At 41.9% G+C, this 7,413-nt stretch overlaps 1 pseudogene; it reads left to right on the top strand.

The window, feature by feature from the left end:
- The window catches only part of LOC102848627, a 21,186-nt pseudogene extending 15,462 nt beyond the window's left edge, over positions 1-5,724 (top strand).
- The last annotated feature ends 1,689 nt before the right edge of the window (positions 5,725-7,413 follow it).

Genomic DNA, 7,413 nt, shown 5'->3' with positions numbered 1-7,413 from the left:
CTGTCCTTTTACTCTACCCAGCATGATGCCCCTCTCCAAAGACCTGTCTCTCCTTGCAATATGTCCAAAGTATGTCAGACGAAGCCCCAGAATCTTTGCCTCCAAGGAGTAGCCTGGTTTAACCCTCTCTAGGATGAGCTTAGATTCTTTTTATTGTTATTGTTGTTGTGAGGTGCTGTCGAGTCAAGCATAACTCGTAGTGACCTTATGAACAGCAGATCTGAATCCTGTCTTATCTTGTGCCACCCTTATCTTCTCTGATACACTTGATCCCATTGTTGTTGTAACTGTGTCAATCCTTCTCCTGGAGGGTCTTCTCTTTCACTTTTTCAAACATGGTATCCTTTTCCAAGAATTGGCTTCTCCTGACATGCCCCAAATATATGAGACAAAATCTCAGTCTTTTCTTGTAAGAGGCACTCTGGCTGCCCATCTTCTAGGACAGATTTATTTGTTCTTTTGGCAGTCCATGGCATATTCATTACTTTCCTAAGACACCATAGTTTAAAGGCATAAAGTTTTGCTTCAATGTTCTTTATTCATTGTCCAACTTTCATACATATGTGAAGCAGACTTCTAACCTCCTAGTAAAAAAGTTCAAACCTTCCCCCTATCCCCCCAAAAAAGTGGTGAGTTTTGGTTTCTTTTTTGTGTTTTGGTGGTGGTGTTTTTTTTAAGCCACCAGAAGCCTTACGGAGCACAGATAAACTCTAACACATAGAGGTCTACAGAAGTCACAATGACACAATAAGAACTGCTTCCTCCCCAACTCCCTGCACAAAGAAACAAGGTTATCAAACAACCTTGGTATCAGCAGTCAGAAAATCAAGAGATGTGTTGCATCAGAAAAGTCTGCAGTCAAGGAACTCTCCAAAGTGCTAAAGAGCAAGGATGTCAGTTTTAAAACTCAGGTATGCCTGTTCCAAGCAGTGGTCTTTTCAATTATCATGCATCTGAAAGCTGTCCAATGAATAAAGACAACAAAAGAGGAATTAATGCCTTTGAGTTGTGGTACTGGAGAGCACTAAATATATCTCGTGGGTTGCCAAGAGAACAAACAAATACGTCTTGGAGAAAGTACAGCCAGGTGTGCCTGAGAGAGGAGAAGGGTGAGCCTTCATTGCACATACTTTGGGCATATTGTTAAGAGGAGCCAGTGCTTGGAAAAAGAAATGCTCAGAAAATTGGAGGGTCAGTGTAGAAGGGGAAGAACTCCAATGAGATAGATTAACACAGTGGCTGTTGCAATGGGTTTTAGTGTGGCAGAAATGATGAGGAAGGCATAGAATAGGGAAAGGTTCAGGTCTATAGCAGCTATGAGTCATATTCAACTTGATGGTGCCTAACAACAACAGCAACAGTCTTCTAGGTAATTTTATAAGCTACCTCACTCATTTATTGCCATTGGGTTGAAACTCATTGCTGGCCTTCTAGCAGGTTTTGTTACTATTATTAGGTGGCATCGAGTTGAATATGACCATAGTGATCCTATGAACAACAGATCTGGACCCTGCCCAACCCTATTAAAAAAGTGCCATCTTTATCATCTCTGACATATTCCCAATAGACGTCATTGTTGTTGTTGTTATTAAGTGCCACTAAGTTGCATAAAACTCATAGTGAAAAATTGTCCTAAACTCTGTGCTATTCTTTTCATCCCTGACCCATTTGAGCTCATCGCTGCAGTCATCCTATCAATCCATCTTGGTGAGAGTCTTCCCGCCTTTTGCTGACCTTTCCAAGTATGATGTCCCTTTCCAAGGAATAACCTTTCCTAGCAACATTCTCAATGTATATGAGACAAGCTTTAACATCTTTGCCTCTAAGGAGCACTCTGGCTGCACTTTCCCTAAGACATATCTGTTTGTTCTTTTGGCAGTCCATGGGATATTCAGTTCTCTTCTCCAACATCACAACTCAGGCAATGATTCTTCTTCTGACATCCTTGTTCATTTCCCCAGAGTGCAAATGCATAGCAGGAGATTAGAAAAACTATGGTTTGAATCAGGTGAACCTTAGTCTTTATTTAGTCTTCATTTCTCTTCAGGACTTGTCTCTGACAGAAGACTTTTCCAGTGTTATGATTTCCTGATGGCTGGTAGCAAAAGTGTTGATTGTGGATCCAAGTAAGATGAAGTCATTGACAATTTCAGTCTTCTCTCCATCTACCATGATGTTGCTAGATGTGGCTGCACATCTTCTAAGACAGATTAGTTTTGCTCTTTTGTCAGTCCATGGCATAGTCAGTACTTTTCTAAGACACCATAATTCAAAGGCATCAAGTTTTTCTTCAATGTTCTTTATTCATTGTCCAACTTTCACATACATGTGAAACAGATTTCTAGCCGACTATTAAAAAAAATTCAAGCCTATCCCCTAGTGGATACATACCCAGGGCTGAGGATATTCATTTTCTTGATGATGATACATAATCCATTTTGAAGGCTCGATCTTGTGCAGCAAGTGCCTCAAGTCTTCGTCACTTTCAGCCTGTGAGGTTGTGTCATCTGCATATGCTGTTGATGAGTCTTCCTCCAATTCTGATTCCACATTCCTCTTCAGAAAGCGACAAGAAGATTTCAAAGAGCAGCTTGAGAAGACAAAGCAAAATATCATCATGAAATATGCAAAGAGCTATTGTAATGAAATGCACAGAGAAATGTGGTAGAAAAGCAAAATGGAAGAAAATGTTGAGCATTTCTCAAGCTGAAAGAACTGAAGAACAAACTCAAGACTTGAATTTCAATACTGAAGGATTCTATGGGGAAAATCTTGAATGTTGCCTCAAAAGAAGATAAAACGAATACAAAGAGTCACTATAGCAAAAACGAATTGGTTGACATAGAACCATTTCAGGAAGTTGTATATAACAAACAGTGATACTGAAGAAAGAAGTTCAAACTGCACTGAAAGCATTGGTACTTACTCAAGATGATCAAAGACTATGTAGCCTTCAATATAGACTATATCTAAACACCAATTCTCACCACTGAACCAATGGGCAACATCATGATAGATGGAGAAAAGACTGAAATTGTCAACAATTTTATTTTACTTGGATACGTAATAATAGCAGTCAAAAAATAAAACAGTACATTGCATTGGTTGTCCAGGACTTCTCTAAAGTGCTAAAGAGCAAGGATGTCAGTTTAAAGACTAAAGTGCACCTCATCCATGCCACGGTATTTTCAGTTGTATCCTGTGGATCTGAAAGTTGGACAGAGAATAAGGAACACCAAAGAAGAACTGATGATACCTTTGAAATGTGATGTTGGAGAAGAGTATTAGATGTTCTACAGACTGTCAAAAGAACAAACAAGTCTGTTTTGGAGGAAGTGAAAACAGGATGCTCTTAGAGGTCAGGATGGTGAAACTTCATCTTATACACTTTGGGTATATTGTTAGGAGGGGGCAGTCTTTGGGGAAAGATATGATACTAGGAAATGAGGAAGGTCAGAAAAAGAAAAGAAGACCCTCCAGGAGATGGACTGACAAAGCCACCTCAATGGTCTAAGCATACCTTAGAGCATGAGAGTGGCACAAGATAGAGCGATGCTTGGAATTTTTGTTCATAGGGTCACTATGAGTTGACTGAAGGACGCATTAAAAACAATAACAAAGTCACACGGGAAGAGGTTGTTCATCTTTCTCCAGAGGGACCACTGATGGATTTGAGGCACCAGAAAGCAGCACCTTTAGTTTAGCAATGCGGCTCTCTATAGACTGCCTATAAGAAATAATTTTCCTCCTTAATTAGCTGTCCGTAGCATATAACTAAGAACTTTGACATAAATGTGAGCCCAAGTCTCAGAAGCAGGAAATGCCAAACAGAACACATATCAGGCTCAAAGGAGTAACTGAGTGGCACAATTAGGTGCATAACTACCAACCGGAAAGCTGGGGATCTGAACATACTCAGCCTTGGGAAACCTGTGGAGCAGTTCTGCTTTGCCCACATGAGGTCTTCATGAGCTGGGATCGATTTGACAGCAATAGCAACAGTAACAACCCAGCTTCAGAGTCTTAAGCTGGGTGTTCTTCCCACAGCCCCTCACTGCCTACAGTGGAAACTGGGCTTTGTGGGGAATGCCAGGGGCTAGATCTCATTTGATATTTAATAAAAAATAATAACAATTCTCAGTACGTAAACCTGTATAAAGTAAAATTTTTAAAAATTCTGGTTTGAGTAAAAATTTACAAAGCAAATTGATGTTTAATTCACCCATTCATACACACTTTGTTTTAGAACGTTAATTACAGTACCCACAACATAACTGTACTTTTCTTACTTCTTCTTTGTAATTCTCATTGCCATTAATCCTTTTCTCTTACTCTTTCCTACCCTCAGGGCTTTATCCTTGGGTGAATACTGCTATTTTGATCTTATGTGGTTGGTTATTCTAATGAGTGAGTTGTTCCCTTGTGTTGTTCATTACCTTACGTTGTTGTTAGGTGCTGTCAAGTGGTGTCTCATTCATAGGAACCCTATGGAAAATAGGTCTGAACCCTGTCTTATCCTGGGCCATCCTCATTATCTCTGACACCCTCAAGTCCATTGCTGCAGTCACTGTCAATCAACCTGGTCATGAGTCTTCCTCTTCTTCGCTGACCCTCCTCCACCTTTCCAAGCATGATGTTCCTTTTCAAGGAATAGCTCCTCTAAACAACATGCCTAAAGTATGAGTTTACAAAACAAATTGGCATTTAATTCAATCGTTTATACACATTTACTCATCATACAGATTGAACAGGTACGGAGAAAGAATACCCCTGGATACACACCTTTCTTCCTTTTAAACCACATAGCATTGCCTTGCTCTGTTTGTATAACAGCTTCTTGGTCTAAGACCTGTTTGGTTTTGTATGAACATAATTTAGTGTTCTAGGATTTTAGTTTTTCTCGATGTTAGCCATAGTTTGTTGTAACCCACACAAATACTTCTGCATAGTCAATAAGACATAAATAGACATCTTTCTGGTATTCTCCGCTTTTAGTCAAGAACCATCTAACTGGGCAACCTTAGTAGTTGCCCAGGGATGGGGCCAGCACTGACCTGAGTGCCCGAGTGGCTCACTCCTGACTGGAAAGGTTGGAAATTCTCCACAGGGACCACAATATAATGGCTGGGCAGTTCACCGGGGGTGTCGTCTGGGAGTGGACTCCAGAACCACCACGGGGTCCTACATCGCCAACTGAGAGACTGACAAGCTGACCCCCATACATGACCGGATAATCTGCTGCCGCTCGGGTTCAGCAGCTGATACAGAGGCAGTAGCTGATGCTGTCACTTAGCTTGGCTTTCACAGCATCGAACTGAATGAGCTTCCACGGGTACACACAGCAGCCAGCCTCTTTAAGGAGATGTGCTACAGATACCGGAAAGACCTGATGGTGGGAATCATCGTTGCAGGCTGGGACCCCCAAGAAGGAGGGCAGGTGTACTCAGTGCCCATGGTGGGTATGATGGTAAGGCAGTCCTTTGCCATTGGAGGTTCTGGAAGCTCCTTTATCTACCGTATGTTGATGGTACCTACTGGGAAGGCATGACTAAGGAAGAGTGTCTGCACATCACTGCCAATGATCTCGCTTTGGCCATGGAGCAGGATGGCTCCAGTGGAGGAGTCATCCACCTGGCAGCAATTGCAGAATCAAGGGTAGAGTGGCAGATACTGCTGGGAGACCAGATCCCCAAATTTACCATTGCCACTTTTCCTCCCCTCTGAATCTCTGTACTCTGAGATATATATATATGGTCTGATATATCTGATGTATTGACAGAAAGTTCAAGAAACAGTTTGTCAAAAAGAAGAAGAAGAAGAAGAAGAAGAAGAAGAAAAAAAGAACCACCTGACTTCAGCAATAATAATCCCTGGTGCGGTACCATGGTTTCTTCTAAATCAGCTTGAATTTCTGGCAGTTCTCTGTCAATATACTGTTTTAGCCATTTTTGGAAGGTCTTCAGCAATAAGTATGCCTATCTACTTAAGTCATAGTCTACTCAACTGCTTCCTAGACATCTGAAAGTTGGATAATCAATAAAGATGTTAGAAGAAGTCCTGAAGCCTTTGAGTTGAGGTGTTGGAGAAAAGGACTGAATATTCCATGGACTGTCAAAAGAACAAAACAAATTATTTTGGAGGAAATGCAATGAGAGTACTCCTTTGAGGCAAGGATGTTGAAACTTTGTCTCACATACTTTGGTCCTGTTGGTAGGAGGGGCCAATCTTTGGAAAAAGACACATAATGCTTGTAAATATGAAAGGTCAGAGAAAGAGAGAAAGATCCTCAACGAGATGGATCAGTACAGTGACTCTAACAATGGGCTTGAGTATATCAGCAATGATGAGGTGACACAGGACAGCAGAGGGTCAGAGCCATTGCTCATAGAGTCGCTATGAGTTGTAGCCAACTTGACAGCACCAAACAACAACAATTGTTTGGCTAAAAGTTGAGCCATGAAAGTAAATTTTATTTCTGGTTTGACTGGTGATTAAGGGCCATAAATCTCCTGGATTCCATCTCTTTGTAGAACCTTCAGTTAATCTTTCAAGAACAATAAGACTAGTGGGGAGGGTAGGAGGTGGTGATGGAGGGAATGGATAGGAACTGAATTGGAAGAAATACTGAGAAACAAAGTTGTAGAAGAGGTAAGAGGAATAATAAGAGACAGAATTCCCATTCCACCCCAGGCCTTTCTTCCAGCTTCAGCTCTAGCCCCAGTTTTGCCTCATTTGTTCTGACCTCAGCCTCATCACTGGCCATGGCCCAGCCTCAGTCCCTGAAAAGCTCAGAAGACTGTTTGTTCCTTCACAGACTTCCCTTCACATCATGAATGTCACTGCTGTGAGCAGCACCTTTACTCTCAGTCTCCCCACTATTACTTCATGTCTTGCCACTGCTCTGCTTCTCTCAAGCGAGAGCGTCTAAAGATGTTTCTCCTTGGTTCCTTGGTGGTTAGCCTTTTATTCTCATTCTCTTTGCAAGGTCTGTTTCTCTCTATTTGTCCTGACCCTAAGTCTGGGCTCTGGATCTGTGCTGAGTGTTCATAGCCTGGTCTCAGGGTAAGCTGGTGAAGGGGAGGGTTGTGGGAGGTTAGGGATGGGAGACAAATTTATTAGGCACTTAGACACTGTGTTGTTGTTTGTTGTTATGTGCCGTCGAGTGGCTTGTGACTCATAGCAACCCTATGTACAACAGCCCTAAACTCTGCTCTGTCTTGAGCCAATAGCACTGTCTCTGACATTACTATCCCGATTACCCCAGTCACTGAATCAATCCACCTCATAGAGGGCCTTCCCTCCTGCTCTGTCTCTCCACCCTCCCAAGCATGATGTCCTTCTCCAAGGACCGGTCTCTCCTTACATGTCCAAAGTATGTTAGACGGAGCCTCAGAATCCTTGCCTCCAAGGAGC

Source organism: Elephantulus edwardii, unplaced genomic scaffold, assembly GCF_000299155.1.
Source record: "Elephantulus edwardii isolate Elephantulus edwardi_28Jun2011 unplaced genomic scaffold, EleEdw1.0 scaffold00246, whole genome shotgun sequence".
In the NCBI taxonomy this organism is placed as follows: Eukaryota; Metazoa; Chordata; class Mammalia; order Macroscelidea; family Macroscelididae; genus Elephantulus; species Elephantulus edwardii.
Note: the sequence above shows the minus strand (reverse complement) of the source record. Positions and strands in the feature narration are given on the sequence as shown.